This window comes from Octopus bimaculoides, chromosome 12 (assembly GCF_046866305.1).
Source record: "Octopus bimaculoides isolate indiv1 chromosome 12, ASM4686630v1, whole genome shotgun sequence".
Taxonomy (NCBI): domain Eukaryota; kingdom Metazoa; phylum Mollusca; class Cephalopoda; order Octopoda; family Octopodidae; genus Octopus; species Octopus bimaculoides.
The window spans coordinates 59,173,347-59,181,763 of NC_142939.1; positions in this window are offsets into that span (position 1 = coordinate 59,173,347).

Here is an 8,417-nt window from a genome sequence, read left to right on the forward strand (position 1 = left end):
CGTTTTTTGATTTACTGATGGAGTAGGGCTTTTTTTATTGCCAAGAAGGCTTGGCATCATAGTTAAGAATTTTGCTTCGCAACCACAGGATTTTGGATTCTGACTGTGTGGTACTATGGGTAAGTGTCTTCTAATGTGGCCCCTGGGTCAACCAAAGCCTTGTGAGTGGATTTATTAGATGGAAGCTGATAGAAGACCATTGTGTGTATTTGTATGTACCCTTCTCTAGACAAGACCTGATGGTTGTAAATGGACATCATCATTATCATCCTCATCATAAAGTGGGGCTCATTTCCAGTTTTCTGTGAAGAACTTGTCTGGCCATGGGAAACATTACCTTAGTTGGAAACAGTTGAGGATTGGCAACAGAATGGATTTCCATCTCTGGAAAACTTGCCTCTACAAATCATTTAATGGAAAAGTTGGTGTTAAATGATATATGTATATATATATATGAATGTGTGTTTCTGTCTCCTTGTCGAGATAAGACACCACATGATAGCTGTAAATAAGTGTCACTGTCACACAAGTATTGTTGTTCATTTCCAATATTCTACGAAAATGTGTCTGGGCATGGGGAGATATTTCCTTGTATGGAGACAGGTAAGAGCTGGTAATGGGAAGGGCATCTGGCTGTAGAAAATTTGCTCCAATAAACCCCTTCTGACCCATGCAAACATGGAAAAATGGACATTAAGAAAAAGGGAATGGCGATGGAAAGCAATGAATTGGCAGAGTCACTAGAATGTTGGATAGAAATGCCTTGCAGTATTTATTCAAACTTCCTGCATTCTAAGTTCAAATCCTTTCAGAGTTGATTAAGTTCCAAACTTGTGTATTAGATTGGAAGATCTTTAAGTGGGTTGGATAAGATGCCTTGCAGAATGTTCTCGTTCTTTGTGGTCTGACAGTTATACTTGGGATGACAATGACACCAAGTTGCATTGGCCCAAGTCAGTGGCCGGTTTCTTTGATAGAAGTCAGAGGTATGGAAAGAGGAGAATTTCATGTGTGGCCCACTGTCAATTATCATAATAAAATCTTACCCAGTGCTGTGCATACATGTGCAGTTGCATGATCAACATTGACCCAAAGAGAACCCTCTATAGAAAAGGGCTGGGTTTTTTTTTTATTTAACATTTTTTTACTTGTAGTTTACAGGTTAAGTATTTTGAGATCTACACTGATTTAACATATTTGAGTCATCCTAAAAAAATGTTTAATTCTCCTCTATTTTATTTTTTTTTTTTTTTTTGAATGCCAGTATATCATGAGAGCTGGTTTGGAGAAAGTGCTCTGGTGATGAAAATATTACAAATTACAACATGGGAAAGTTGCAAAACTGTTTTCAACATCTACCAGCATCTAGAAATGATTATACTTACTTAAACGTTTCACTTCTTGGAGTGCAAGCCACCAATGACTTTTCCATACTGTCCTCAACTCTGTGCTACTTTTTCAGGTTTGCCTCAAGCATATGTTTCCTTGAAGGAAGGCCTTGTTGGTTTTGAATTGACATTGACACTTTGGTAACTTTGCTTTTTATTAGGTAGGGGTGTTGGCCTTATGCAAACCCATTTATATCTTGGGGAAGTGGTGGTCCATATTAATCTGGTGTCTTTCTTTTGACCACGTCCAGCATGGGTGGCTCTATCAGAAGCTTGTGCTCTGCTAACTTAGCTCTCAGAGTCATTGTGATACACAAGCCACCACACTGCATCAGGGACTGGGACTTGTGATAGAGAAATGAATGTATGACATGTGGACTCTTTCTGTCTTTTCCTCACTCTCTTTCTCCAAAAAAAACATCCACACACACACGCAGTGGGCATGCATACAAGAAAACTAGTTAACTCACAATACCTTAGTGTAGTGGAATCTATAAGTCTAGATTGAGGTCCATCAGTTAGACCTAGCTTAAGGTGGGACTTGTCTACAGCAGTCATTATACATCCTACTTCATAGCTGGAATAATTTTGAACACAAGTCTGCTTAATCAAGGTCGACCAGGGACTAAACAGCAAGAACAAGAACTGCTACTTTCAGGATAAGATGATCATTCACAGTTGCTTGGATGTTGGAGATTTGGCATGGTTGACTGGACATTAAACCTGTTATGGTAACAGTACTTTTTTGGCACTGAAGGCAAACACTCAAGCATCAGCATGCAGAAAAATACTCAAACAGAGAGAGAGAGAGAGAGGACATTACAATATATCAACTGAACATAACTGGCATAAAACTTTTCCCTCTCCTCACATACATGGAGAGAGCAAGAGAGTGGGGATGAGATTGTGAGAAGCATTAAAACGTTTGTTGTCAAATAAGTCTGTCAAATCCAAGATGTCTCAAATTCTACTGCAATATCAAGCCAGAAATGTGAATCAGACTATGGATTCTTCTTCTTCTTCCTTTGACTTTGGATATAAATATTAATGACTAAGAAGTTACAGGATCTAAAATATTGAATATATTGTCATGAGTTCAAACCTTGTTACATCCATTATGCTGAATCCTGAAATTTTAGGGGTTTTTCTTTTCTTTTTTTTTTCCCCTTTTAAACAAACAATGCAGTTTTCAGCAATATATTTTTTTAAAAGTTTTCACTGATTTCAAAGTGTCATAATTATTTATTTTCACTGGAAAATGTTTCTACGATAGAATTTTCTGCAAACCAGTCTTGCAAAGGGCAGATGCTGATTGAGAAATATCATGGCTGTCACTTGCAAGCAAGTTTGACTTGGTAACATGTACCATGATTTCACTTATTGTTTTAAATGCCTGTGTATTTGCGAGCAGACACAAATCGTTTTGGTTCTCTCACCCTTGACCCAGTGGAATATCAAGGCTGGAAGGAGAGACAACTGTACTAGCATTTGACTGTATTTATTTTCAGCTGAGTAGACTGAAGCAACATAAAATGAAGTACCTCGCTCAAGGATGTGGTGCATTTCCTAGTTCAGGAATTGATCATGAACCCAACACTAGGCTACTTGCCTTTCTACCTTGAAGTAAACACAAATATAAAAAGAAAAAATATATAAAATGAGAAACAAGACATCTGAAAGTTAAACAAAAAAAATACAATGATAAAAACGATTTTTTTCATATAATCACCCCATCTTAACAGCTCTTGCCATAAATAAACAGAATTATTTTCACACCATTCTACAGTTAAAATCTTTTTTTTATTTATAGTTTCAGCTTAAAGCTGATGCAGCGCCGTGTTACTACACTGTTATTACAGGGAGCCTCTTACAATAGGTGGCACTTGGTGAAGAATGGAGTTTGATTTAGCAACCTTCATTTGCACCTCCTGCCACGAGGTAGGGTCATCTGGGACTCTCAACAGGAAGAAGTTCAGCTTTGATTTAAAAGCCCCTACATCTACTTTGTGCAGGTTCTTCAGGCTCTTTGGGAGAATATTAAAAAGCTGTGGGCCCTTTCTTTAAAAAAAAAAAAACACACACACATCCTGTTGCAGAAAATTGAGTTGTCTGACTTGCTGCTTTCTGCTACATTATCTAAGTGTATGTGTGTGTGTCTGGGATGGTGGTGGTGGCTTATATGATTTCTCCAGCTAGACGTTAAGCCTATAAGGCTTTGAGAAGGAGGTAAAATGAAAACTGTTGTTTCTGTTTTGCTTTAAGAGCAAGGAAATGGCTACTCTAATCAAAGAGCCAAAACCAGGTCATCAACCTAGATCATCAAGGACTCAAGGACTTCTGCTTTCTTTTTTCTTCAGTATCCATCTTTTAAAATAATGTATGAGATACAATTCGAGGTCATTTAAAATATCTCTCCATCTTGTGTTTCCTTAATTCCAGCAATCTGTTCCCATCAAACAATTACAGCAACAACTACAACAACAAAAAATGCTTTTGCATTATTCGATAAGCATTGCTTTTATTAGCATCAGTAGCAGCAGCACGGCTACTTCAAGAATGGTGTATATTTGTTTACTGTGAGATGAAGTAAATACTGATGTTTTTGAATAGTATCTGCAAACTCTAGAATTTCCAGCATCATCTGAGATAAGTGGATGGTCAAAGGGTTTGGTTAAATTGGTGAAACCTCTTTTGGTAAAATATCAAATCATTTCAAAACAGCAGACATTAGTTGAAAGTTTACAACAATCTACTAATACAATCTTAGTGATCTCTTCATAAATTATAGTGTCCAAATAGTATATGGTGAATAATTTTCCTCCAAGTTGTATGTAGTAGCAGCTCAGTCTCTAGTAAACCATTTCTTTAGTTTCCATAATTTCATAAATTAAAAGGTATTTGATGGCATTAAAGACGTGGGCATGTCAAATGCACTCTAATTTTAGCAGTACGTGTTCAAGAGGGGAAAAAGTTTCTAATACACCAACTATTAAGCATTTAAACTGGACATATCCATTTCAAATACTCTACCAGTTTTATGTTAAAACTGGTTAGATCCAGCTTCTCACATCTACACTACAAGATCATTCCAAAATTAAGCAATTGTGTCGTTGAAATCTTGAAGCTACAAGATAAGGCATGATTAATTCAATACAATAAAAATGTATATTTGACATTAATCTGAATGCTAAAAGGTTAAAACGTAAAACAGTCCCAACTTTGCATAAAGGACCTGAGGTGATTTTTTTTCTATTTTGCTTCTGTGACTTTTTCAGTAACAGGGTGCTTCTTATATACCTTTAAATGCAGTACTATTCTCCTATTGGGGTGGGGGAGATGTAGCAATACAAAGTATTCTTTGATACATCTTTCTCTACAGATTAAAAGTTGTAATAGTTACTGTATTTGTCTGGCCAGTTTCCACAAGACCTACTCTGAAGTATGAACACTTTTGATATAAATCTTCAAGCCATTCGAAGGAATTGTTTCCAATATAATGACAAGCAAATCCTCAATCTCGATTATGGAATATTACTCAAATACCAAAAATGGCATATATATTTACACATTTACTTAATTTCCAGTCTTCTAAATTCTTGTCTATCCAGTCCAGCATTAATGAGTCAACTAATCAATAATAGCTAAATATCTAATCAAATGTAAAGATTTTCAGTATTCTTGACATTTCAGGCATGTTTAAATTCTGTGAGTTGTCAGCAAGGTATTGATTGGCTATTTCCATAGAGTGTGTCAGAACTATGATTAGTGTTAATGTATTGAGCATCAAAAGTCTAAATGGAAATAGTTACATATGCAATGAGATAGAGACACCTTTTGGCTTAATAACTAATTTATATTCTTATTAAGGCAGGGAACTGGTTGGACAAAATGCTTCGTGGCATTTACTCCAACTCTGTTTTCTGAGTACAAATTGCATCAAGGTTAACTTTACCTTTTATCTTTTCAAGCATTAATAAAATACCAGTTAAGTACTGAGGCTGATAGAATCAACTATTCTCCCCCTCCCACCAAAAAAAGAATTTCTTGAGTTTCTGCTTATAATGGAGAGAATTAATATTATTTTTTATTGGGTGGTCAGCTGGCAAAATCATTTGCGAGTCTGACAAAATGTTTTCTGGTATTTCTTTCAGCTTTACATTTTGGGTTCCTGGGGTCAGTAAGAACCCCTTTCCCCTAAAACTGTTGGCCTTGCTCATGAAACTTGAAACAAACTCAGTTTCAGTTATGATAATAAAAACCAAAAAACAAACAAACACGTCCTCTGCAATTTACTAAACACTTGTTTGACATAATTTTTTGCTGTATTTTGTATTCGTTTTTTTTTTTTTCATCTCTTATTATTGATATTCTATAAAAATGAAGCTGCATCCCTTAATCTGCTGCTTTTCTATATGGAAACTGAGAAGATATCTTGCAGAACATTTGTTATTTTAATGAGATACATCTTGTAATCACCTGAAGAGACACAGTTACACTGATGGATACTCCTAAACCAGTTAAGTATCCCACCCATGTGGAATCGATGCTAGATTGGTCGAAACAATCGTCGTGATTAATAAACATTCTCATATCGTCCATCTTCCATCTCTCTCATTAACCAAATATATATGCATTATATATATATATGTGAGTAAAAATAAATACAAAAAAAGGGTTTTGTATGATCGCGTATAGAGGAATATATTATTTCATTTAAGAGTTCCAACTCTGTCTGTTTTTTATTTATGTGGGATATAGAATATGGAATATATAATATAAAAAAAGATGGATGGTATAATGAAATGAAGTATTGAATGTCTTATTGAATATATGGAATATGTCTTATTGAATATATGAAATATTGAGTGTTCAATATAAAGGATTAAATATATAAAGGCGAATACGTATTCTCTATACCTTGTGGTATTTCGTTGGAAATTAAAAGGCATTTGATGGCATTAAAGACGTGGGCATATCAAATGCACTCTAATTTTAGCAGTGCGTGTTCAAGAGGGGAAAAAGTTTCTAATACACCAACTATTAAGCATTTAAACTGGACATATCCATTTCAAATACTCTACCAGTTTTATGTTAAAACTGGTTAGATCCAGCTTCTATATATTTATATATTTAATCCTTTATATTGAACACTCAGTATTTCATATATTCAATAAGACATTCAATACTTCATTTCATTATACCATCCATCTTTTTTTATATCATATATTATATATTCCATATTCTATATCCCACATAAATTTTACAAGAATATAAATAAAAAACAGACAGAGTTGGAACTCTTTTAAATGAAATAATATATATGCATTATATATATATATATATATACATTATATAAATTATATATATATATATATATATATATATATATATATATATATATATATATATATACATTATATAAATTATATATATATATATATATATATATATATATACATTATATAAATTATATATATATATATATATATATATATATATTACATTATATAAATTATATATATATATCATCATCATCGTTAAACGTCCGCTTTCCATGCTAGCATGGGTTGGACGATTTGACTGAGGACTAGTGAAACCGGATGGCAACACCAGGCTCCAATTTAATTTGGCAGAGTTTCTATAGTTGGATGCCATAACGCCTACCACTCCGAGAGTGTAGTGGGTGCTTTTACGTGTCACCTGCACGAGGGCCAGTCAGGCAGTACTGGCAACGGCCACGCTCAAAATGGTGTCTTTTATGTGCCACCTGCACAAGAGCCAGTCCAGGGGCACTGGCAACGATCTCACTTGGCTTGCCGGGTCTTCTCACACACAGCACATTTCCAAAGGTCTCGGTCAATAGTCATCGCCTCGGTGAGGCCCAATGTTCGAAGGTCTGCCTCTTCCACAGGTTCCCTCAACTGTTAGGGCGTGGCACTTTTTCATGCAGCTATCCTCATCCATTCTCACCACATGTCCATACCAGCGCAATCGTCTCTCTTGCACATCACAACTGATGCTTCTTATGTTCAGCTTTTCTCTCAAGATACTTATACTCTGACGGGTATGCACACTGACATTACACATCCAGCGGAGCATACTGGCTTCATTCTGTGCGAGCTTACGCATGTCCTCAGCAGTCACAGCCCATGTTTCACTGCCATGTAGCATGGCTGTTCGTACACATGCGTCATAGTCTGCCTTTTACTCTGAGTGAGAGTCCCTTTGTCGCCAGCAGGGGTAAGAGCTCTTTAAACTTTGCCCAGGCTATTCTTATATACATTATATAGATTATATATATATATATATAAATTATATTTATACATTATATAAATTATATATATATATATATATATATATATATATACACATTATATAAATTATATTTTCCAGTAAATTTCGCAATCGTTACCAGTATAGCATAAGACTTCACCCCAAAGGATCATTAATTAGATTCCTTAAGGGTCGTTCTCATTGTTTATATTTCCAAGGTTTTAAATTTGTATGTTTAAAAAGGTAGAGACTCTCAACACGACCGATCGTTATTCCATTTATTTAATTATTTACCATTCGATGTCAACATTTCTGTGCCCAACTCTATCCAGCGACTGATCCGTTGGATGTCTGACGTTTGGCACTTCCTCAGGAATGGCTTCCATCAGAACAAATTACGAAAAAACACAATTAATGATCATAACAGATTATTAAAATACTTGACTATTACCTCCGCCATGCTATAGTACAGTACAATACAGCCAATTGTTAGATCTCTAAACAGGATATAAGTGCATGACTACCATAATAAGGATAGATATGAAATTAAAATAGGAACTGGGAATAAGATAACAAACTGAGGAGTCTAGTAAGAAGAGATGAGGTTCAAATCTTAGTATAAAACCCATAGAAGATAATGATAATAGCAAATAATGATAATATATTGAAATATTACTGAATATATCAGTGAAGGAGCTTGAAAAGATTCCTAGGAGCAAGGATTTCTGGAGGGAGTTCCCTTAGCCCAATAATGAG